A 25,571-nucleotide genomic window follows, 5' to 3' on the forward strand; every position below is an offset into this window, starting at 1 on the left:
GGCAACACCGTAGAGCCGGGAACAACTAGGGCTGCGGCTGGCCCTAGTCCCTCCGAGCGACGGCCCGCAAAGCCTCCCCGGTCGCACGCACCGATGTTTATCACAAGGGCGTGCCACCCGACCTATACCTGGTCGTGAAGGTGTGGATGATGCCTCGCTTAGTTTCCCGCAGGCACACACGTAAACGTTAAATACGAGCCTCGATCGGCTCTCAGGTTATCCCGTGAATCGGCTCAAAGAGCCGATCCACCCATGATTCGACGGGGTGTCCGAATATATGGTGGTCCCGCTTGATCAATGTAAAGCTAATGAGATCTACGACGATTTAGGGTTTTCACCGCATAATCGGATCATCCTACTCAGGTTCGGCCTCGCGCCGCGCACGGTGACCGTAAGCCGATCCTAGACAAGGCCTAAACACCAACACGAGGTTGATCCCCGGAACATCCGTTCTAGGACTAGCAAACGCCACCCTACACGCCGCCGGATCCTCCGCCCCTTGTAAGGCCTAACTATTGCAGATATTAAACTAATCCTTGTAGAACAAGGAGCAATCGTAACGGATCAGATCTACTAAACTATGATCAAGCGGGTGCCGCCCCTACGCCTAAGATAGGCGTAAGGGCGGCTAGACATGCAAGGGTTGCACTACGAAAGCATGCAACATGAAGAACAATGCTAACCCTAACATGTCTAAGATAACTACGTTGCTCGCCATCAAAAAGGCTTCAGTACGAGCAACGCATGAACAACGTAGGCAAGCTTAGTGCTGCCTAGATCGCAAGATGCGATCTAGGCAAGCATGATGCTTACCGGTAGAAACCCTCGAGACGAAGGAGTTGGCGATGCGCCGAGATTTGTTTGTGGTTGAACGTTGGTTGTTGTTTATTCCATAAACCCTAGATACATATTTATAGTCCAGTGGACTTTCTAATGTGGGCGTGCACTAAACCGTGCACGAGATAAACTCTAACTTCTAAATCGATACACAATCTACTATATTTAAGATACACGGGCTAACTAGCCCAAACTTCTAGCACAAAGCCGCTTCAAAGATGCTCCATATGTAGTCTTTCAAAGCCCATCTTCACTTACGGCCCATCTCCTGATTTGGCCAAAATCGGGTGATAACACATGCCCCCCTGTTTTGATAATGATAATTGCAAAACCATCCTCGCTTTTCTCGAAGGGTCATGTCGTGGCAGTAGTAGAACTCGTTGCAAGATTCTTCATCATGACGCCTTGCCTTCACAACTTCTCCGCATGATTCGACAACTCGGCACCACATCCTTGGAAACCGTCCGAGCATTAAATCTCCACTACATCTTTTGTTACTTAATCACATCGAACAGTCCACCTCCTCACCCCTTTTGCTCCAAACCGCCGCCCGTCGGAAAACCCTCCTCCTCTACAGCCCATGTCTTCTTCTTCCTCCACTCAATCCTCCTCCTCTAGCGAATCGGAGCCGGAGGTCAATCAAATGGCCATCCACGATGCTCCCGCGCCGCAGTGGGACGCGAGAGAATGGGATTTCTCTATCGAGTCGAAGCCGACGAACCCCGCACCATTGGGGAGGAAGACCTCCGGTTCCTCGTTGACGGGGAGCCGGAAGCGGCGTGCGCAGACGACCTCCTCTCATGGGAGATAGACCCTTCCTCCGACGAAGAGGAAGGAGAAGGAGAAGAACCCGAAGAAGAAGACTCTTCCGACACCGGTACCCACCGGCCAAGCGCCTTCGAGGCCGGGCTTGGTCGATGATGATGACGACGAGGAGGATGAAGACGCCACCGATGGCTTCATCGCCAGCAGCGACGAGGAGCTCGGCTGTAGCAGCGCCGATGATGGCGGCGACGAGGGCGGTGACAGCCCTTAGATAGGATCCCTAGGATAGGACCCGTAGTAGTATAGGGCACTGTATCCCCTAGCACTTCCTTTTGAGAATACCCTCAGCTCTTTGTGTAAGAAATCTGGCTATCAATGAAGAATTCTCCTTAATTTGACTTTGCCGATTCCTTGTATGCTAATTTGGCCGATTTTTCCCCATCCTGGCTTTGCCGACCGTTAGCCTGATCAATGATCAATGAGCCGATGGCAACGCATCGGCCTCCTATTCGAGACAGCATCAATTCAGATCTCCTGAGCTTGATGTTAGTTCTAATCGGCAAAGCTCCAGAATTGATGTCTTCCAGAGAACTTCGTGATCATTGCTGAAAATCTTGATCGCCTACAACTTCCCTTGCGATACTCGTTTCTTTGCAAGCAACAAACCGGCCCAAAACCTATCAATTATGCTGGCTTCCTCTTCAAATTGGTGGCTCTATTCTCGCAAGAATTATCCACCTCTCAAACGAGTTGTGACACAGAGCCAGCCGACTCCAACGAAATTGGCTTCTCAAAACGAAGGACCTTTGGGGCGAGCTGCCCCCCGAGCTTCTTCAGACCGCCTCTAACGCCTTGATGACTTGATCTTCGTGGTCTGTTTACACCTCTTGAGTCGATGGCCATGCATCGGCTTTTATATTCTGAAGTCGATGTCTGTGCATCGGCTTTTCAAAGTATGTTTTGTATACTGAAGTCGATGTCTGGTCATCGGCTGTGACGATTTTTTTTTTTCTGGCCGATTTAAAATCGGCCTCCAGCACCTTACTGCCCATCAACCCACATGCTTGGGAAATACTTCTTGAGGTGTTGACCATTGACGGCCACCGGGAACTTCTGCCCGTCTAACTCTTCCAAAGATGTATGCATTACCCTTCAAGGCCCGGACGACCTTGTACGGTCCGTGCCAATTAGGAGACCACTTGCCATATGCCTTGTCCCCGGTTCCTAACGGCAACACAGCCTTCCCATACTAGATCGCCAACTTGAAACTCCTTTGGTCTAACCTTTTTATTGTAGGCACGCGCTACCCCGGCTTTGTTCTCCTTAATCTTCTCCAATGACCAAAGCCTCGCTCGTTGCGTCCTCAATAGTGTCACTCATCAAAGCTGCGTATTCTTCCGCCGTCGATCATTCCGAAACGTGACACGTCTTGATCCAGCCGTAATTTCCCAAGGTAATACGGCTTCCCGTCCATAGACAAGCCGGTATGGCGAAGTTTTTATAGCTCCATGGCACGACATGCGGTAGGCCCACAATGCTTCGATAACTTCTCATGCCAATCCCTAGGGTTCTCGTCAATCTTTCTCTTGATCAGCTTTGATTAAGCTCGATTGGACGCCTCAGCCTTGCCCATTAGCCCGAGCATAGTACGGAGATGATCGGATCAGCCTTAATCCCCATGTCATCACAGAATTTCCTGAATTCTTTAGAAACAAAGACCGAACCTCCATCGGTCGTGATAGTTTGGGGAATCCCGAACCTATGAATCACGTGTTCTTTCACAAACTTAATCACATCTTCCGATTTCACCTTCTTCATAGGGACGGCTTCCACCCACTTGGTGAAGTAATCTGTGATGGCCAAAATCCATTCATGTTTTTTACTCGAGGCCGGATGGATTTTGCCGATCATGTCCATGCCCCACCCTCGGAACGGCCAAGGTTTGATGATAGGGTTCATTGCCGATGCCGGTACCATCTCGAATCTTCCCGAACATCCGGCATGCTTGGCACCCCTTGTAGAAATTGAAGCAGTCCTCCAAAGATGGTGGGCCAATAAAACCCCGAGCGCCCGATTAGCCACTTCATCTTATGAGCCGATTGATGAGTTCCACAGTGCACCTTCGTGCACCTCATGTAAGAGCCGATTAGACTCAGCTTGGTCCCATGCACTTGAGTAGTAACCCTTCCAACGTCCCGTAGAACATATCGTCTCCTATGAGGACATACTTCATGGCTTTGTATCTTATCCGTTTGGGTGCCCCCGAGCCGAATCTTTTAAGTAATTGAAGATTTCGGCTCTCCAATCATCCTCGCTCTAGGAATTGTATCTGGACCTCTGACCCGTCAGGGGTATCTATATAGCCTCGACGCCATTTGCGCGAGATTGTTGGCCTCGGTGTTTTGGGCTCTTGGGACCCAATTAAAGTTGATGTACCGAAATTGTGTCATCAACTCACGGCATTCCATCCAATATGGGAAAAGCAATTCACTTTCGCACTTGTATTCATCCGTGAGCTGGTTAATCACCAACTTAGAGTCTCCAAAAAGCTCTACCGCTTCTCGCCCGGCTTCCAATAGCAACTCCATCCCCTTACGTACCGCCTCGTACTCGCCACATTGTTAGTGCAAGGGGTAGATAACCCGATGGAGAAAGAGTACTCGCCCCCGAGGCGACACGAGCAGGATACCGATGCCACAACCCTCGTCGCAGCCGATCCATCGAAGAACATAGCCCATGCCCGTATGGATAGTGTTGCTATATTGGTACCGATTCGCTCGCCTATGAGATCGGCCAACGCTTGCCCTTTGATCGCTTTCGCAGGCCGGTACCGGAGATCGACTCGACAACGCAAACATCCACTTACCCGGCCGGCCTTTCAACACAGGGGCCGACAAAGCATGTGCTTGACGACATCCGACTTGCATATGACGAAGATCTCTGCCGTCGAAGGATGTGATGCAGCTTGGTGCAGTAAAGAACAAGCAGAGGCACAGCCTTCTCGACCTCGAGATATCTTGTCTCCGCGTCTAACATCCTTCGCTGAGGTAGAAAACGACTCTCTCGACGCCTCGTGGAGTTGCACCACCACCGAGGCGATGGACGTGTCGCCTACCGATAGGTAGATGTAGAACGGCTTATCTTGCCGGGCGGAACTAGCACAGCGGCGTCGTCGGATACCTTTTAATTTCGTCGAACGCCCGCTCGCCGTTCCGCCCCAATGAAATTCGCCGTCAGATTTGGTCTTCACCAACGCCATAAACGGCTCGATTCGTCCCGACAGATTGGAGATGAATCGTCTGGACAAAATTGATCTTGCCAATCAGACGCTGGAGCTCTTTCTTCGTGGTGGGCGGCTGCATGGTGCGCACCGCCTCTTGACTCTTCAGGCCGATTTCGATTCCCCGTTCATGAACCAGAAAACCTAGGAACTGACCAGCCGTCACACCGAAGGCACACTTCTTCGGGTTCATTCTCAGTCCGAACTTCCGAGTTCGGTCTAGGACGCGCCGTAAATCATCCAAGTGTCCCTCCATGGAAACAGACTTGACTACGACGTCATCGATGTAGATTTCTACCAACTTGCCGATCAAATCGTGAAATATATAGTTCATAGCTCGTTGGTACGTTGCGCCAAGCATTCTTCAATCCGAAGGTCATTACTACATATTCAAACAAGCCTACCGCCCCGGTACTCGAATGCGGTCTTGTGTATGTCTTCGGGAGCCATGAAAATTTGATTGTAGCCGGCGTTGCCATCCATGAAGCTCAACACCTTGTGGCCAGCAGCTGCATTGATCGTTGTCTCGCCACGTGCATCGGATATTCGTCCTTGGGGGTGGCTCGTTGAGATCTCTCGAAATCGATGGCCACACGCCATCGGCCATCCTTCTTCTCTACAGGCACGATATCGGAGATCCACTCAAGCATACCCGCATGGCCCGATGAACCCGGCGGCCAACATCTTCTCGATTTCTTTCTTGACCTCCTCCGAATTTCGGCTCTCATCTGACGTGCTCGTTGCTGGAACGGCCGAAATCCTTTCTTAAGAGGGAGCCGATGTTCGATGATGCTTCTGTCTAAACCAGGCATCTCTGTATAGTCCCATGCGAAGCAATCTGGGTACTCCTTCAGCAGAGCAATCATCTGGCTCCTGAGCTGTGGATCCAACTTCCTGCTGATAAAAGTTGGTCGTGGCTTGTCCCCATGGCCGATGTCGACTTCCTCCAGCTCATCGGCTGATGTGAATCCATACCCCAGCCTTCCCGTCCCCTGTGAGGTCGACGCCAAATACTGGGAGAGCGGGTGGCGCGGATAACACGGTCCGATCGCTAGAATCGGCCTCCATCTTGATCATCACTAGGACTTGGTGGCAGTGTCGGAGCCGATTGCGTGAGTCGGCTCCTTCTTCATTCTTGCTATGAGAGCAGCTGCCCTCATCGTTACCCTTACCAGGGCGGTACCCAAGTTCTACCATGTTGATGCTGAACAAGTGTCCTGGTTGACCCTGGGAACGGGTTCTGTGGAAAGAGCCGATGAGTTCGGCTCCGAGGACTGCCTTGATTTCGTCGTTTTTCTTCTTTAACTCATCAGGCAGATCCTCGTACTCGACCGGAGTGCTTTCCGCCATCTCGGATGTAGATGGCGATATCGTCGATGTCGAAGGTTGTCCCACCGGGCGTGCCAGAATGTGTTGACGTCGTAAACCCACCGGCGGGCAGAGACGGGCAACACCGTAGAGCCGGGAACAACTAGGGCTGCGGCTGGCCCTAGTCCCTCCGAGCGACGGCCCGCAAAGCCTCCCGGTCGCACGCACCGATGTTTATCACAAGGGCGTGCCACCTGACCTATACCTGGTCGTGAAGGTGTGGATGATGCCTCGCTTAGCTTCCCGCAGGCACACACGTAAACGTTAAATACGAGCCTCGATCGGCTCTCAGGTTATCCTGTGAATCGGCTCAAAGAGCCGATCCACCCATGATTCAGACGGGGTGTCCGAATATATGGTGGTCCTGCTTGATCAATGTAAAGCTGATTAGATCTACGACGATTTAGGGTTTTCACCGCATAATCGGATCATCCTACTCAGGTTCGGGCCTCGCGCTCGCGCACGGTGACCGTAAGCCGATCCTAGACAGGGCCTAAAAACCAACACGAGGTTGATCCCCGGAACATCCGTTCTAGGACTAGCAAACGCCACCCTACACGCCGCTGGATCCTCCGACCCTTGTAAGGCCTAACTATTGCAGATATTAAACTAATCCTTGTAGAACAAGGAGCAATCGTAACGGATCGGATCTACTATACTATGATCAAGCGGGGTGCCGCCCCTACGCCTAAGATAGGCGTAAGGGCGGCTAGACATGCAAGGGTTGCACTACGAGAGCATGCAGCATGAAGAACAATGCTAACCCTAACATGTCTAAGATAACTACGTTGCTCGCCATCAAAAAGGCTTCAAGCACGAGCAACGCATGAACAACGGGGCAGGCTTAGTGCTGCCTAGATCGCAAGATGCGATCTAGGCAGCATGATGCTTACCGGTAGAAACCCTCGAGACGAAGGAGTTGGCGATGCGCCGAGATTTGTTTGTGGTTGAACGTTGGTTGTTGTTTTATTCCATAAACCCTAGATACATATTTATAGTCCAGCGGACTTTCTAATGTGGGCGTGCACTAAACCGTGCACGAGATACACTCTAACTTCTAAATCGATACACAATCTACTATATTTAAGATACACGGGCTAACTAGCCCAAACTTCTAGCACAGAGCCGCTTCAAAGATGCTCCATATGTAGTCTTTCAAAGCCCATCTTCACTTACGGCCCATCTCCTGATTTGGCCAAAATCGGGTGATAACACTTGGTTGGTAATTTTGGCAGTTTACTTCCGTTATTATCTATAACCTATATGCATTGTTCCTTATGCAAGAGATTAACACTTGGAACCCTGCCATAGCAATGCATTCATGCTTTACTATGTTTCTGCCTATTTGATATGCTTGTCTTGGAGAAACTGCAAAGGTGATTTGAACCTGACATTTGGTCATTCTTAATGCCAGTTTACTTTATGTGGAAAACCTTGGCATTACCCTACTCTAAATCTGAATGTCTGAAATTCGTATCTCATGCAAAGCAACATCTAGTTGGTTTTAATCTATATCCGGTAAATATTGGCTTATTCATTTGGCGGCTCAAGTTTTTTGTTATTTGAAACCAGCTGACTTGGTCTTAAATGTGATATCTAAACACGGATTAAGGACAATGGAGCAGGAAGATTAGCATTTCACTTGATGGCTGAACCTAAAATGACGAGCATGTTGACCACGACTAGTGCACGCAAGAGAAGGACCTACAAGCGAGCCGGTATGTGCTTAGTACATGCATCTTATCTTATCTTGTGCTTATTTCTGCTACATGCTCGTTATCCGATCTCTACATTGCGTAATACATGTTTGAATAGTTAATTGTTGTAACTATGTTTGCAATGTTACCGAATGCAGCTTTAATGAAGCAGATCATCATTAGAAGATAGTCGCCAAAAAGGATCCGTAGCGACCACGTGCAACATTATGATGTAAGTTTGTGCTTAGTACAAGTTCCATACATTGTCTTATTTATGCAACTTGTTATTATCTTATATCTACATTGCATAATAAATGTTTGCATAGTTCATCGTTTAAATCTTTTTGCATTGTTATCAGAATGCAGTTGTGATGAAGCAATCTTCATTATAAGTGAGGCCCACAAAAACTTCTGATATTTCTTCTGATGCATCTTCTCATAGCCGTCAACCTAGACCATTGCTTTCATCAAACAGTAAATATCTCAAGGTCGTACTTTATAAAAGACATGGTATTGTCGCTTTAAGATCCGTAGCTGATATGTTGACAAAGAGTACACAAGATTCGGTCAAGGCGATTGCCAAATGTCAACGTGTTATTGATGATGCTAATAGAAGTCCTCAATGATTCTATGTAATTTTTTTATTTGGGCACATGAATTGCCTTGTAATTTTCCTACTTGTTTTATTTGTGTATGTAATTGTGTGTATCATTGATATCGGATTTTAGGCTCATGAAATTTAATGCATGTTGACTAGTCAAATAAGTAGGGCACTACAACAGATTGGGCTGGCCCACTTACAGTAGTGTGGGACCCACTTTCATTTTGGGCCGGCCCACTTCTTTAGTAGGCCGGCCCGGTTACACGATAGTGGGATCCACATGCTTATTGGGCCGGCCCACTATCTTGTTGGGCCAGCCCATTTGGTATATGGTGGTCCCACATGGTAAATGGGCCGGCCTTTAACAGGAAGGTGGGACCCACATGTGCTTTTGGCCCGGCCCACTATCTTGTTGGGCCGGCCCACTTGCTATATGGTGGACCCCACATACTAAATGGGACGGCCCTTTAACAGGAAGGTGGAACCCACATGTGTTTTTGGCCCGGCCCACTATCTTGTTGGGCCGACCCACTTGCTATATGGTGGACCCCACATACTAAATGGGCCGGCCTTTTAACAGGAAGGTGGGACCCACCTGTGCTTTTGGCCCGGCCCACTATCTTGTTGGGCCGGCCCACTTGCTATATGGTGGACCCACACACCAAATGGGCCGGCCCTTTAACAGGAAAGTGGGACCCACTGTGTTTTTGGCCCGCCCACTATCTTGTTGGGCCGGCCCACTTGCTATATGGTGGACCCCACATACTAAATGGGCCGACCCTTTAACCGGAAAGTGGGACCCACCTGTGTTTTTGGCCGGCCCACTTGCTACACGGTGGACCCCACACACTAAATGGGCCGGCCCTTTAACAGAAAGTGGGACCCACTCGTGTTTCGGCCCGGCCCACTTGCTTCTTGGGCCGGCCCGATAGGCCGTAAGGTGGACCCCACATGTTAAATGGGCCGGCCCATTTAAGTTTTGACCAGACAACCTTAGAGGTTAGGCCCGGCCCACGTAACTAATGGACCAGCCCAGCTATATAGTTGACCGGTCAAACTATGTCAGCTGGCCCGGCCCGCTTAAGACGTGGCAGGCCTCGTGTGGGCCTACCATCTACCACGGGGTTTCAGTCGGTTAACGCCGTTACCTGCGCGTTAACGGCGTCCGCCACGTGTCGGTTTGCATGACGTCGGCCAGTCAACGGGCTCCCGGAAACACTTGCGCAACGGTCCGATTTTCCGTGGCGGAAGGGCGCCCAAGCGCGACGGACCGAAAAAACGTCGTTGGACTTTGCCCGACGCAGTTTCCACAACAGAACCCATATCGTCGGGTTAGGCCCATGGGCGACGAAAAATACCCCTTAGCGGACGATTTTGAGACGTTGTCTATCAGAACTTTTCTTGTAGTGACTGACACATGGATTTGAGGTTATCATGCAAATCAGATGATGCCAGGTGGGCATTACATGTTTATGGTATGATCCAAATCTGTGACGACAGTCTAAACTGAATCTATGTATAGCTCTTTTGATATTTATGTTGACCAGCACTGGTGGAAAAAGGGCCATTGGTCGCGGTTCGCAACTGCCATTAGTCGCGGTTGCGCAACCGCGACCAAATAAGCGCGACTAAAGCCCCCCCACTTTAGTCGCGGTTGCTTACGAACCGCGACTAAAGGCCCGTCCACGTGGGCGCCGGGCGACCGTCGGGCGGAGGACCTTTAGTCGCGGTTCTCTCGGCCAACCGCGACTAAAGGCCGCCGCAGGTTTAGGGTTTTAGCCCCCCCCCCTAAACCTTGTTTTCTTTTTAATTTGTATTGTTTTATTTCTTTTGTGTTTTATTTTAATTTTGAAGGAGTTTCACATATTCTACGGTACTACATACATGCATATGAATGTACAATTTCAAACAAATTTGAAATTAGAACCAAAGAGAATTCAAGAGGAATATACAATATATATTCAATATCGGATGACCAGCATATACAATTTTGAACAAGTTTCCATACACAATTTAGTGCATATAAAGTTCTACGTCCTCTACATAGTGTTCTCCTTTAGGATCGACGACTTCCCTCACGAACCATCCAGCTAGTTCCTCTTGAAGTGGTCGGAAGCGAGCTTCTGGAGTAAGCATCATCCGGAGGTTATTCCTCTTGATATTGTTGTCACTCGGAACCCGCTCAGAGGTGTATCTCCGGATCATCTCACAAACATAGTATCCACATAGATTGGTCCCCGCTGGCTGAATATCCCCAGTCCCACTCTTTGACCGCATAAAATGTAGCTCTTTTTTGAACTCACCGACCTTGGCATCTACGAACCGTCTCCAAACCCTACGAGGCAAAGAAAATTAAATGAAAACAAGAGAGTTATTAGTTACTTGATATTAGGAAATGAACGAAATAGGCCGATCGATATAGAGCGCAAATGAATGAAAATAATTACTTCGCATCATTTTTCTCATGTCGGTCCAAAGCTTTGAATCCATATTCGGAGAGTCGTGGACGATTATCGTGGAGTCGTGAAATTTAATTACTAGCGAATCCGAGTGGAACCTCGCGGACACGATACATGCACGATCATGCATAACTCATCGATTAGCCACATACCATGCATGGAGTAAACAAAAGAGAATGTGCTCAAGACAGAAACACTCACCCAAAATGGTAAGGAAATAGAATATCACTTTTGAGTTCCTGCTTATCAAGAAACCGCCACGAGTCTTCCTCCACGTCGGCGGGGTGATGTTTTAACACATATCCATTAACGATTTGTGGGTCAATGAACCCAACATCATGGATGTTCCTTACTTCGCATTCCTTGATCTTCAATCTGCATAATAGCGTACGTAACAATATAGTTAGGACATATATATAGTGCGGGCAATGAACGAGATGGGGTAGAAATAAATCACTTACGTAACGTAGCAACCGATGATAGATTTGTCGAGCTCGCGCAGATTGAGAAGCTCGGAACAATTCACTCGGATGAATTGTTACATAGTAATGTTTGAAGTGATGCTCATGTCTAACTTCCGCATAAATATATTCTTTGGCGTTTTTATTTTTTATGTAACCCTTGTACCATTTTAGCGAGACTTGTCATTTGTGGAGGTAGATCCTCTTCTGCGCGCAGGCTCGACGAGAGGCCCATTCCGCACATATGTAATTACTACCTCCTTCACTGGCGCCTCATCAAGGCCTAACAGTTGACGAAGAGTCATACCTAAGTTGCCCGCTTGTTCTCTGGCACTCGTTACAGTCAATCCCTGTGCTGCCGCAGCTTCTATGATATCGGGGGCATCCGGATCGGCGGCTTTCACTATGAGCGGGGCAATCGATTGTTTACTTTGTTCCCCGAGCTGGGCAACTCGTTTCCCGCTTTTTTTACTTGCTAATTCTTTCTCGGCCTCCTCCAAGGCTTTCTTCTCCTGCTTCTCCGCCCGCTCTTTCTTCTGCTTCAACATGAGTGCCTGCATATGAAGTTCACGTGCATAGTCGTCAGGCAGATTCTTCGCGGCTTGGGACGGTGTGCTCAAAAATGACTTAGCCCACTTCTTTTGATCATCAGAAAATACCGGCTTGGGCTCGGGCTCTCTTTTCTTCTTGCAGTCCGCCTTCCATTTCTCATAATCGCGAGTCGCGGCCGCGTCGACTTCCTCGGCACTACGTTCCCAAGGCCTCGTGGGGAGAGGCTTTAGTGATGGCTCCGGTACCTTTGTGGTCTTAGGTACATAAGGGTCCGGGTTGATAGTCCAGGACTGCTTCTGCTTCTTCGCCGGAGGTGGATTGGGGGCGGCGTGCGCTACCCGCCGGGGCGGACTGGGGGCGGCGGCTGCTTACCCGCCGGAGGTGAATTGGGGGGCGGTGTTGGCTCACGTGAAGGAGGTGTAGGTGAAGCACCACCACCACCACCACCGCCACCGCCACCACCACCGTAGGGGGGTGGACTTGTTGGCCTTGGCGCCTCGCCTGGAAACTTGATAAACTTCTTTTGCCATAGAATGAAATGGCGCTTGACATCTCCAAGTCTTCTCTCCCCTTCGGGTGTAGCAATGTCAATCTCCAGGTCCTCAAACCCTGGGACTATGTCCTCCACCGTGACACGAGCATAGCCATCTTGAATGGGGTTGTTGTGGTGGAGTGCTCCAGGTAAACATGGTAAAGCACTGCCGATGGCTACCGTCATGGACATGTTCCCGATAGGATAATAGAGATGACATTCTTTCATCTCCTTTACATCGTCCACGGGGTAGCGAGGAGGCTCCGGTGCAGTAATTTCGATCGCCGGAGGCTCCGGTGCAGTAATCTCGATCGTCGGTGCATGTGCACTAGCCGGTGGGGCCTCCGTGGAAGCCACGCTGCTTCTCCGCTGCTGGCTTCCGAGATCCACTGGATGATCTTCATGCTGCGCCCGAGCTGCATCTCTTTCTTGTACTAGTACACTCACGGTTTTCTTCATCTCATCCATTTCCGATGCCAACCGCGCCACAACATCTGCATCCCGATCCATCTTTCTCTTACGGCTTCTGTAACCGTACGGGTCATCGTTCTGGGAGAACCCTATTTTCCACGGAATGTGCCCCATGCCTCGTACACGTCCTCCGTGTTCAGGATTCCCGAGGGCTTTTGTCAGCGCGTCGTTCTCTCTGTTGAACTTGATCTTCCCCTCTTGAGCATCACTCATTGCGTTAATAAGGGCTTGGGTGGGTTTAATTATTTTGCCCCGGTAAACACAGTCCCCTGTCTCCGGGTGTAGCGTTCCCCATGCCCGTACCACCATCTTTTGGCCCTTGGGTCCCATCCCTCCGTACCTGGATGGATTCCTCGCGCCCTCAGCTCGTTCTCCATCTTCTCCCACCTAGGCTCCCAAAGGCGATACCCTCCTGGCCCCATAATATGATTGTACTCCTTCTTAGCCACATTTTCCTTATTTTTTTCGATATTTGAATGAACTGCTCCGATTTCTTTTGCTTCACAAATTCGGCCAATCATGTTTCGGTTTCTCATATTGTCCTTTGAAATCCGGAGTCTTGTTCTCGTTGACATAGTCACGGGCTAGATTTTGCTTGAATTTCCGGAATGCGTCGGCCATCTTATGAAGAGCGAACTGTTTGACTAGCCTCCTCCTCTCCTTGTTTTCCTCAATCTTGTTACCCTCCTCATCGAATTTGTTGTATTCCGGAGGTAGAACGAAATGTTCCATAAGCTTTTTGAAGCAATCTTTTTTTGTTCTCTTATCGACAAAAGTGAAACCAATTCGTGCCTTCTTTGGCTCATTCCACTCCTGGACGGTGATCGAGACGTTGTCTCTAACAACGGCTCCGCATTGGTTGATAAACTTGGTGGCGTTCTTGCGGGGCTCCAGCGGCCTGCCGGTTGCACTGTCGATAACCTCGATGGTACATGTTTCTCCTTGTTTCATCGTCTTGGTTGCGCCACGCTTTGACGACGTACTCGATTGTTTCGACGATCCGGCCGAGGGCTAAAATAAGAAAGAGAGTCGCGCGCGTTAGTACACACATATTTATTCAAATCAGTTAGTTTGTATCACCAGAGGCTCAATGTATATATATACCTCGGCGCCGGAGGTGGTTGCTACTTCCAATTGAAGATCGTCGTTTATCGACGTTTGTTCGAGCATCATCTTGCCGACGGCCTTCATCTTGACCGTCAAGGTTCAGATAAGAAGAGATATCATCTTCTTCTTGTTCGGTCGGCACATATAGAATATTGCCGTTTATGATGCCGAACATATGGTCTTCAGCGTCCGGATCATAGCTGGCCATAATCGGGTCAGCTCTATCGTCCGACATATGTCAGTCCTGAAAACATGTAGTAAAAACAAATTAATTAAGTGAAGAAGGGGGGCGGTGGCGGCGGCGAAAGGGGGGCGGCTGCGAAAGGGCGGCGGCGGTGGCGAACGGGCAGTGGCGAAAGGGGGGCGGGGTGTTTCTCTCTCTCTTCTCTCTCTCCTAAAAAACAAAAAAAAAACCCGCGCGTATATACGGAGGCGGCGGCGAGGGGGGCGGCGCACAAAGTTGTGCGCCGCCCCGTCGCCGCCCCCTCCGTATATACTCGCGGGGCGGTGTGTGTTTCCTTCTCTATCTAAAAAAACAAAAAAGAACAAAATAGCCGCCGGCGCCTCTTCCCCGGCCCCTCCTTCCCTCTTCCTTCTCCCAGAGACGGTATTGGGCGTGGCGATGAGTCAAGTTGGTTCTTTTTAATGAATTTTAAAAATTAATGAACTTTTTTTGAGTCAAGTTGGTACTTTTTAATTAATGAACTTTTTGATTTTGTTTTGTGGCTGTGTGCATCTCAAAAAAAAATGGGGGGGGCGCCTCCTTCTCTCCTCTTCCTCTCTTTATCCTCTTCTCTCTCTCTGTACCGCGCGCGGCCGGCGGGCGGGCAAGGACGTCGCGCGGGTGGCCGGCCAACAGTCTGCGCGTGGGCGGCGCGCGGCGAGGACGTCGGGCGGCGCGCGGCGAGGACGTCGGGCTAGCGGCCATCTACCGGCGGCGAACGGCGACGCGACGTGCGCACGGCGAACGACGGAAGAACGACACGGCGGCGCGACGAGACGTACAAACGAAGAGGCGGCCGGCGCGGGACGACGAAGGAGGCGGCGTTGTTAAGTAAAAAACAAATTGGGCGGTGGCGGTGGCGGTGGCCCCTGCATTTTTAAAATTGTTTTTTTTGTTAATTTTATTTTTGTTTGTACTTTTTTTTGTTAATTAACAAGAACAAAAAAAAAATTTGGGGCCGGCCCCGGCCCCTCCGTCCTCTCTCTTCCTCCTCTCTCCCTTCTTCCTTCACCTCTTTCCTCCTCTCTGTCACACGGGCGCGGCGGCGTGCGGTGCGTGCGCGACGGCGGTCACGGGCGCGGCGGCGATGCGTGCGCGGCGGTGGTCACGGGCGGCAGCGGCCGGCGGCCACAGCGCGGACGACGTACGGAAGAGATACGGCGGCGGCGCGGCGAGACGTACGGGCGACGACGGAGGCGGCGTCGGTGGCTCGGGACGACAATGGAGGCGGCGTCGGTGGCGCGGGACGACGACGGAGGGCGCAGCGGCGCGTGGCAGCCTGACGGCGAGGTCGACGAAGAAGGATCGCGCGCGGCAGCCTGGCGGTTTCGAGGAGGAAGAAGGAACTGAATCGCGCCTGCGCGCGGTTCCCGCGGAAAGACCCTTTAGTCGCGGTTGGCGAGGCCAACCGCGAGTAAAGTTCTTTTTCAAATTTCTTTTCAATTCAAAATGTTAAAAATACAAATAATATATCAAAAAATTCAGAAAAATAAAACTAATTCATTTCAAAATGTTAAAAATACAAATAATATATCAAAAAAATCAGAAAAATAAAACTAATTCAGTTCAAAATGTTAAAAATACAAATAATATATCATAAAATTCAGAAAAATAAAACTAATTCAATTCAAAATGTTAAAAATACAAATAATATATCAAAAAATTCAGAAAAATAAAACTAATTCAGTTCAAAATGTTAAAAATACAAATAATATATCAAAAAATTCAGAAAAATAAAACTAATTCAATTCAAAATGTTAAAAATACAAATAATATATCAAAAAATTCAGAAAAATAAAACTAATTCATTTCAAAATGTTAAAAATACAAATAATATATCAAAAAAATCAGAAAAATAAAACTAATTCAGTTCAAAATGTTAAAAATACAAATAATATATCAAAAAATTCAGAAAAATAAAACTAATTCAATTCAAAATGTTAAAAATACAAATAATATATCAAAAAATTCAGAAAAATAAAACTAATTCAATTAAAAATCTTAAAAATACAAATAATATATCAAAAATTCATAAAATTAAAACTAATTCATTTCAAAATGTTAAAAGTACAAATAATATATCAAAAAATTCAGAAAATATTTCCCGCCCCCTCTTCCCGCCAGTTCTTCCCGCCTCTGTCTTCCCCCCTCTGTCTTTCACGGGCTTGCAGGAAAATTTTCCCGAGGAGCAACTTCCGAAGATGTCGTACGACGTGTGCACCGACGACATCTTCGAGAAGCTGCGCCACGGGAGATTTTCCAACCCTCTACTTCATCCATGGGGATGAAACTCTCCCTACCTGCTAGGTTGGCTTGTTGGTCTGCTTGCCAAGGCCTATCGATGCTCCTTTTATAGGCACGGCGCCGCTGATGCTTTGTCTTGTTCCTCCGACAGGGCGTCGTGCACTACATGCTTTACCTCATCGAGCAGTGCGTCCACCCACGCGTTCTTATCCTGCCGACAGCTTTAGTCGCGGTTTCACCCTCCAGCCGGGACTAAACCTTACCCAAACATCCTTATCCCACCGATAGTTTTCATAGATGACACAAAAACCACCTTTAGTCCCGGTTGCACCCACCAGCCGGGACTAAAGCTTACCCAGACGTCCTTATCCCGCCTCTTTCTTCCCGCCACTTTCTTCCCGCCTCCTGTCTTCCCGCTCCCATTTTTCCCGCCATTTTTCACTACATATATGTAGCCCGGCTTGGCCAGCATTATCACATCTCTACAATCTCTCATCACTCTCTCATGGCTTCCACCGCACCCACTCTAACCTACCAGCAGGTGGAGGAGCTTTGCGCCTCGAACTACCCTTGCCCACCGGGCTACCGCGTCCCCACCGGCTGGAGCCTAAGCGCCGGCGGCGTGCCGGTCCCTCCCGTCCCTCACGGTACTGCGCGCCGGGCGGCCATCACGAACCACTACTACCTCGACCTCACGCCGGAGCAGTGGATGAATCCCCACTGGCATCCCGATAACCAGCATACTTGGGACGCCTTCTTCATCAACCGGCGTGAGAGGGCGCTCGCCAGGTATGAGGAGGACGGTCTGCCTCCTGGGAACTTCCACGAGGCCGGCCGTCGGCTATGGTGGTACGGCCGGACTCTGCAGAGCGTCATGGACTACATCACGGCCGGCGATATCCCCCGCCTGCGCTACCCTCAGTTCGAGCCACGAGCGCCGCCCGACGACAGCCGACGACGAGCAGCGACGACGACGGCGACAACTTAGAAGGCGACGATTACCAGTACAACGGCGGCGGCTATGAAGACTACGAGTATGCATATTATACGCCTAGGCAGGAGTATGACTGAATCACTCCAAATTTCATGTATCATCAGTGTGGTTTCTCGAATCAATCGAATCATTCGAAAATGGACACCAAACACATCACGGGTAATATAATTCACATGATCCATTCAATAAAGTTTGGTACAATAAATTATTACACATCATTTCTTCCCTTGTGTCCCCGCTTGCTTACGATTGTGCCGTATCCATGGAGCATCCTCATCATTTAACTTAATGCTTGGGTCGGTGTTCACTTTGAAGGGCGGAATTTCAGCAAACATATTATAATCTTCTCGACATGTCCTGTCTTGTCCTCCACTCCCACGATGTTTCTTTTCCCTGAAAGAACAATGTGGCGCTTTGGATCATCGCATGATGTACTGATCGTTTTCTTATCTTTCCGTTTCCTCGGTTTGCTACTCATGTCCTTCACATAGAAAACCTGAGCGACATCTTTCGCTAGGACGAATGGTTCGTCAAGGTAACCAAGATTGTTGAAATCCACCATTGTCATTCCGTATTGCTGGTCCACCTTTACCCCACCTCCTCGTTAGCTTGAACCATTTGCACCGGAACAAAGGGACCTTAAAGGAGGGTCCATAGTCAAGTTCCCATATCTCCTCTATGTAACCATAATATGTGACCTTTTGCCCATTCTCGGTTGCTCGCATCAAAGTGGACACCACTCGTTTTGGTTGGTGCTCTTTTTATCTTGGGCGATCGTGTAAAATGTATTCCCATTTATCTCGTACCCTTGGAAAGTCGTTATAGTCGAAGATGGTGTCTTGGCCAACATGTACAGCTGATCTACAACATCATTGTCATTCATTAAATGTTTTCTCAACCAACTGCCGAAAGTCTCCATGTGGGCCTTCCTAATCCAGGATTCAGGCTTCCCCGGGTTGTCCGAGCGTAAAATATTCTTGTGTTTCTCAAAGTACGGAGCCACCAAGCTGGAATTGGTCAGAACTGTGTGGTGCGCTTCAGTCATAGAATGGCCGTCCATACATATCGTTGATTTCCTTCCGATCGTGCCTTTTCCACTTAGTCTCCCCTCGTGACGCGATCGAGGAAGACCAATCGGCTTAAGGTCAAGAACAAAGTCAACACAAAACTCAATTACCTCCTCATTTCCATAGCCCTTGGCGATGCTTCCTTCTGGCCTAGCACGGTTACGAACATATTTCTTTAGTACTCCCATGAACCTCTCGAAGGGGAACATATTGTGTAGAAATACATGAGCGAGAATGGAAATCTCTTCGACTAGGTGAACCAGGAGGTGCGTCATAATATTGAAGAAGGATGGCGGGAACACCAACTCGAAACCGACAAGACATTGGACCACATCGTTTTGTAACCGTGGTAGAACTTCCGGATTGATTACCTTCCGAGAGATTGCATTGAGGAATGCACATAGCTTCACAATGGCTACTCGAACATTTTCCGGCAGGAGCCCCTCAAAGCAATCGAAAGCAATTGCGTCATAATCACGTGCGCAGTCGTGAGGCTTCGGGTTTTGGAACTTTTTCTCCGCCATGTTTATTATTCCCTTTATATTGGACGAGAATTCAGACGGGACCTTCATACTCGCTCGGGCATTCAAAAAAGATGACCTTCTCTTCTTTGGTCGGAGCGTAGCTGGCACGACCTTGAAACCATTCCGGATGCCGGTCTTCGTGGTCTTTCAAACGTTGCTCGGTCCCGCCGTGCTTCCTTTGTATCATTTGTCTTCCCATACACGCCCAAGAAGCTTAGGAGGTTCACGCAAATATTCTTTGTAACGTGCATCACGTCGATTGCGAGCGGACATCTAGGACTTTCCAATATTCTAGCTCCCGGAATATAGATTTCTTCTTCCACATGGCTGCGTGCCCGTCGGCTCCCTTCGGAACCGATTGTCCGCCAGACCCTTTCCAAAGATGACTTTCAAATCCTTGACCATATCAAATACCTCAGCACCAGTGCGTTCCGCAGGCTTCGGCCGGTGATCTGCCTTGCCGTTGTAATGCTTGCCTTTCTTTCTTACTGGATGAATTTTCGGAAGAAATCGACGATGCCCAAGGTACACGTTCTTCTTACAATTTGGCAAATGTACACTTTCGGCCTCATGTAAGCAGTGCGTGCATGCATTGTATCCCTTATTTGACGAGTCCCGAAAGGTTACTAAGAGCGAGGCCAATCGTTGATGGTTACGAAAAGCAACGCTCGTAGGTCAAATTCCTCTTCTTTGTGCTCATCCCACACACGGACACCAGGTCTGCCCCACAGCTGTAAAAGTTCATCAACTAATGGCCTTAGGTACACATCGATGTCGTTGCCGGGTTGCTTCGGACCTTGGATGAGCACCGGCATCATAATGAACTTCCGCTTCATGCACAACCAAGGAGGAAGGTTGTAGATGCATAGAGTCACGGGCCGAGTGCTATGGCTGGAGCTACGCTCGCCAAAAGGATTCATGCCATCTCGTACTTAGACCAAATCTTATGTTCCTTGCGTCAGCTGCAAAATCTTTGAACTCTCTGTCGATCTTTCTCCATTGCGTTCCATCTGCGGGGTGTCTCAACTCCCCGTCCGACTTACGGTCCTCTTTGTGCCATCGCAACAACTTGGCATGCTCTTTGTTCCCGAACGGACGTTTCAACCGTGGTATTATAGGAGCATACCACATCACCTTGGCGGGAACCCTCTTCCTGGGTTTCTCGCCCTCAACATCGTCACCGGGGTCATCGCCTCGATCTTATAACGCAATGCGGTGCATACCGGACATTCATTCAAATTCTCGTATTCACCGCGGTAGAGGATGCGATCGTTGATGCATGCATGTATCTTCGAACCTCTAAACCTAGAGGGCGAGACAACCTTCTTTGCTTCGTACATACTGGCGGGCAACTCGTTATTCTTTGGAAACATATTCTTCAACATTTTCAGCAAGTTTTCAAATGCCGAGTCAGCCTACACCTGCTCGTGCCTTCCATTTCAGCAAATCCACTCGTGCATCCCAGCTTTTTCAGACCATTATCGCATCCGGGGTACATCGACTTTCCGTGATCCTCTAACATGCGATCCAAATTCTCCCTCTCCTTTTCGGTTTCGCAGCGTCTCCGTGCATCGGCAATGGTCCGACCAAGATCATCAACGGGCTCATCACGTGTCTCTTCTTCACCTTCCCCTTCACCTTCCCCTTCACCTTCAAGCATCCTCCATGAAAGTATCACCGAAATGATCAAGATAGTTTTCATCGATGAAATCATCCCCTTCTTCATCTTCTTCCATTATAACCCCTCTTTCTCCATGCTTGGTCCAACAAATATAGCTTGGCATGAAACCGTGCCGAAGCAGGTGCAGGTGAACTTCTCTTGAGGAAGAGTAACCCTTCGATTCTTACAGTCAACACATGGACAGATAACAAAACCCTTCGCTTGTTCGCATTAGCCACTACGAGGAAATCTTTCAAACCCGTAGTGAACTCGCCGGAGAGTCGGTTACCGTACATCCATTGCCGATTCATCCGCATTATTATAATATAAAATATATAATTAACCATCATGCATTTGTTAAACTAACTAGCTATAAACAATATAAATTAAACAATGAACTACACACATGCATATTTTATCAATGACACACATGCATGAAAGGTTTAAGTTGCTAACCGCGATCGAGGAGGAAAAAATAAATGAGGAAGCTCAAGTGTGGCTCCAACACTTCATATCATGTTTGTTTCATGCTCTTGGGGCATTTTATCAAACACCTTGTGTGCATAAGAGGAACCAAAAGCAAATCTACACCCCTTGTGAAGCTTGTGAAGAGAAGTGGCACCAAATGGCTAAGTGCCGTGAGCTGAGGCTCTTTTATAGGGATGGGCCTTTAGTCCCGGTTGGCCCGGCCAACCGCGACTAAAGGCCTTCGGTCCGAGCTCGAGGACCTTTAGTCGCGGTTGGCCTGGCCAACCGCGACTAAATCCCCTCCCGTCCACCGGCCGGCCAGCGAGCGCGTCGGGCTCGAGCTCTTTAGTCGCGGTTCGCCACCCGAACCGCGACTAAAGACCCCATTAGTCGCGGTTCCTATATTTTGGCGACTAATGGGGCTGGACGGAAGGCCATTTTTCTACCAGTGCAGAGATGAAGAATCAAAATCTGAGTTATTTGGATTGTATACCGTGTTTTTGATTTCAATCAGAATAGTTTAAACTGAGTTATTTGGATGGAGCTTTATAGCCATCCTAAGCAACCGATGAAATGAAGGTAAAGCAGAGTAACCACAAATCTCTCCTAATTATGTAGTGTATGCTCCTATCATATATATAAGGGTTTCTTGGTAATTGGTTTAGGGATCATGTATTTTACAAAAAAAGAATTTTCTTTTGGATTTACTCCCTAGGCCTGTAGCTCAGGTTCTCCCTTGGTGCCAATATATCGATGTTCTGATATCTTTCTTCATGCAGCTCGCTGGACTTGGTCATGTGAAATGGATGAGCTTTTTGTGCAGTTTACGTTTATGGTAAGAAGTTCCCAGCCTAGACTTTCTTTTTAGACGGATTTACCACTTGCTGAATGCTTTTTATTTCTGTAGGTTAATAGGAGCTACACGAAAAGTAGATCCTTACATTTTTTCGTTGTAAAATTAAATTTGTGATCATGAATCAGTTGGGCTTACAAGTAGTTCAATTGCGTATGATTTCCCTATTGCACCGGGATAAGGCGGATCGCGTCAGCGTTGCATCGGTGAGTCTTGATGAATGTTGGTGGAATGCAGGGAAGAAAACATTGGCGTTCGGGTGGATGGTGACATGTATTCTGATGGATGGCGACATGTATTCCGATGGATTCCTGCTCGGCCAAGGATTTGCCTTCTAGATGGTGAGGTAAAAAGCGTAATCACACTGCCTCCTGCATCTCAAACAGATTCTACTTCCAGTGGATTCCAATGGCAAGCAAGCAATAAATCTTTCTTGGTTGTAAATTAAATCTATTGCAGCAGTACATGTATTCAGAAGCAGTACATGCCACTCCAGAACCAGAGCAGTGTGAACTGGCCACTCAGGGAGGAGGTTATGGAAGCATTAGCTTGGCAGATTATGTAATGTCATCTTAGGTTTTGACACGGAAATCCTGCTTGTGAAACAAAAATAACATTTGGTTTCTCCTTTTAGATAAGCATCAGAGTTTTCTAGACAAGACAAAAGCAGGTGAACTAAGGCCATGGAAGTAAATTAAGAAGTGAAAAAACTAAAACAGAAATGCCAGAGTTTGTTTATTGTTTCCAAAGTTTGTTCATCGTCTCATATCCAATTAGTTTAGCTTGAGGCGTTTTCCTTGTCTCATCATTAGCTTGAGGTGTTCATAAATTCTTTTATCTCCTTGTGCATACACAGCTATAGGATTGTGCCCCATTGTGCTCTCTTTGTGTATATAGTTCCAGTTATTTAAATCACGTTGTGCAGGTTGCCCTCTTGACCTTATTATGTTTCAATGGTATTGACACTAAATAACACCACTATGTCCACTATGTCCTTGACATGTCATACAATCTTTAGTATTATATTTTTTTATGAAATTTCATACCGCTCTTTCAGAACATTTTACTTTGTAACCTCGGAGCATGTAGACCCCTTCCATGATACTGTTCTCTGTTGTCTGAAATGATTTCATTGACCGCAGAACCTAAACTACAATCGCAGAAACCATTTTGGTTGGTTCATAGTTGCATGACATTCACTATTGTTATTCTTATCTATCTGTTGTGTATACTATGTGTTTAGCCAGGCTTGGTATTTCATATATAAGATACGCTATGTCCGTGACTTAGTACACCATCTTTATCTTTAGTGAGCAGTCGCAGGCATGTGTCTATTTACTGATTTACGTCAAACCTCAAGGAATATTGAACTTGCTTTAGGTTTTGGCAAATCATATTTCAAGACCTGCATAATATATTTATGGATATCCTATTTAAATGTAGAATGTGTAAGTGGCTAGGTTTCTATCTCTACTTACCGATTATTTCAAGTTGTGGAACATACAGTACTTCCATGTTGGCTATAAACAAATAAATTACATTGCCTCTGCTGAGTATCGTTGTCAAGGGTGTTTTTAGAACATATACATATCAATTTTTTTGGCCTCGGTACGACACGCCAAATCTTTTTTGATTTGTCAAGTTGGTACAGATCTAGGCATCCCTGTCTAAAGCTGACTACATTTTAATTTATTCATCAATGGAGGCAACTCTCAGGCTTGGGTTTGTTGGTATTCTATACCAGGTGCAAATAATGCTCATGGTTTATGAATACTTTCATCTAATTACATTATCAGTACATACACAGAGAATTGACTCAAGACATCTACATGTGTGAGCTAAGAAATATGTAGTGCTTAAGAAATAATGCTCCAGGTTTATGAATACTTTGATCACTGTATGGCATTTAGCCAAGCAAAATTCATCAAACACTATTACCAGTTAGGGAATAGTTGCAGATTGCATCAGAGGAGGATTTTTTCAGAAATATTGTGTTCCTATTTAGACCTTAGTTTATGGATAATGAAATATCTTGAACAAATCTTTGTTCTATCAACTCCAATATGAACTGCTCTTTTATATCCAAAGAGTCATATGTCCAAAGGTTTCAAAGATTGCGGCCCTTCCTTCTGTAGTGGGCCTGTAAATATGACTAAGTTCCTGTTGTGGCGATGCTCCTGTGCACCTTGTATGGAATCTTCTTCTACCATTCCTTGTGCTTTCTGTGTGCAAAGGATTTTTGGTTCACAATGTTATAAATTGTTTGCTAAGTTATATACTCTGTACTTGTCTTTATCCAGGTGTACATTGCTGTAAGTTCACCACTGTCTACCTGTAAACATATTATATCTATAACATATTCGTTCTACTTGTCTGATAGTTTTTTCTGAAGAAAAGGTATGATTTTTATCTTCTGGTATATACTGATAATATTGTTCGAGGGTTCACCCTGCTTGGTACTGCTGATAGTTGTTGCTGCAGAATATGGTCTTCATTATGTGGCTGACTTAATTCTTTTCTCTCTGATTTCACTGAAATGCTTTCTAACATTTCGATATCGCTTGATATTACAACAGTACCATTAACATCTGAGATTTATGCCTTAGATTCTGAGACATGTGTCTCTTTAAAATTATACAGGTGTGTGAATGTCGAATCAGTTAGATAGGAAGTTGTATTATACATATGTGTGTGTTTTATAGTCTGCAATTCTGCATCAATCTGATGAGCATGTGTTCCTTTTTCTGGGCATATTCTGCATATCTGTAATCATAGCGTATGCATCTGCTATTTCTGTGATTTGCGTATGTTATTGATTCTTATAACTTTTAAATGGATTATAATATCAGTGGCCTAAGAAGGCTGTGTTCTTTAAGTATTTACTGAACTTTGAAAGTTTAATGATGGTGCCCACTACATATTGTTTAACAGGGCATTGCAGCAATGGGCGTGAGCATGCTGTTGCTTGGAGTGTAGGAGTTCTAGGAGGAGCTGCTTTGGGCTCGCGGGCATGTGCACAGGCTACGGGGGGTGCACCATGTGGCAGAGATTGTGACCGGGTGTGAGGGGCTTCAGAACTGGATCATGGACCTCATCTCCTTGCTGCCCGTAATAATTGGCCACAATACTAGAAAGTCTGCTCCAAATGTTTTATTGTTCTTGATATTAGCAACTGCTCTTCCTCATATGCCGAAGTGACCTCCTATTATGTAAAGACCTTTCTTCTTCCCCACAGGACAAGTTCAAGAGTATGAATTGTTCTAAAAATTGTTCTATGAAATTAGTTTGTCTTGAAAAAAGCTATCATATGCTGACAGTGGGCTGCCTATATAGATAATGATCATTTTTATACTATACATGAGTCCCACGGGATCGTGCGCCAAGGCGCACATCAAAATCTAGTTTTCT

The sequence above is a fragment of the Lolium rigidum genome, chromosome 6, assembly GCF_022539505.1.
Source record: "Lolium rigidum isolate FL_2022 chromosome 6, APGP_CSIRO_Lrig_0.1, whole genome shotgun sequence".
Taxonomy (NCBI): domain Eukaryota; kingdom Viridiplantae; phylum Streptophyta; class Magnoliopsida; order Poales; family Poaceae; genus Lolium; species Lolium rigidum.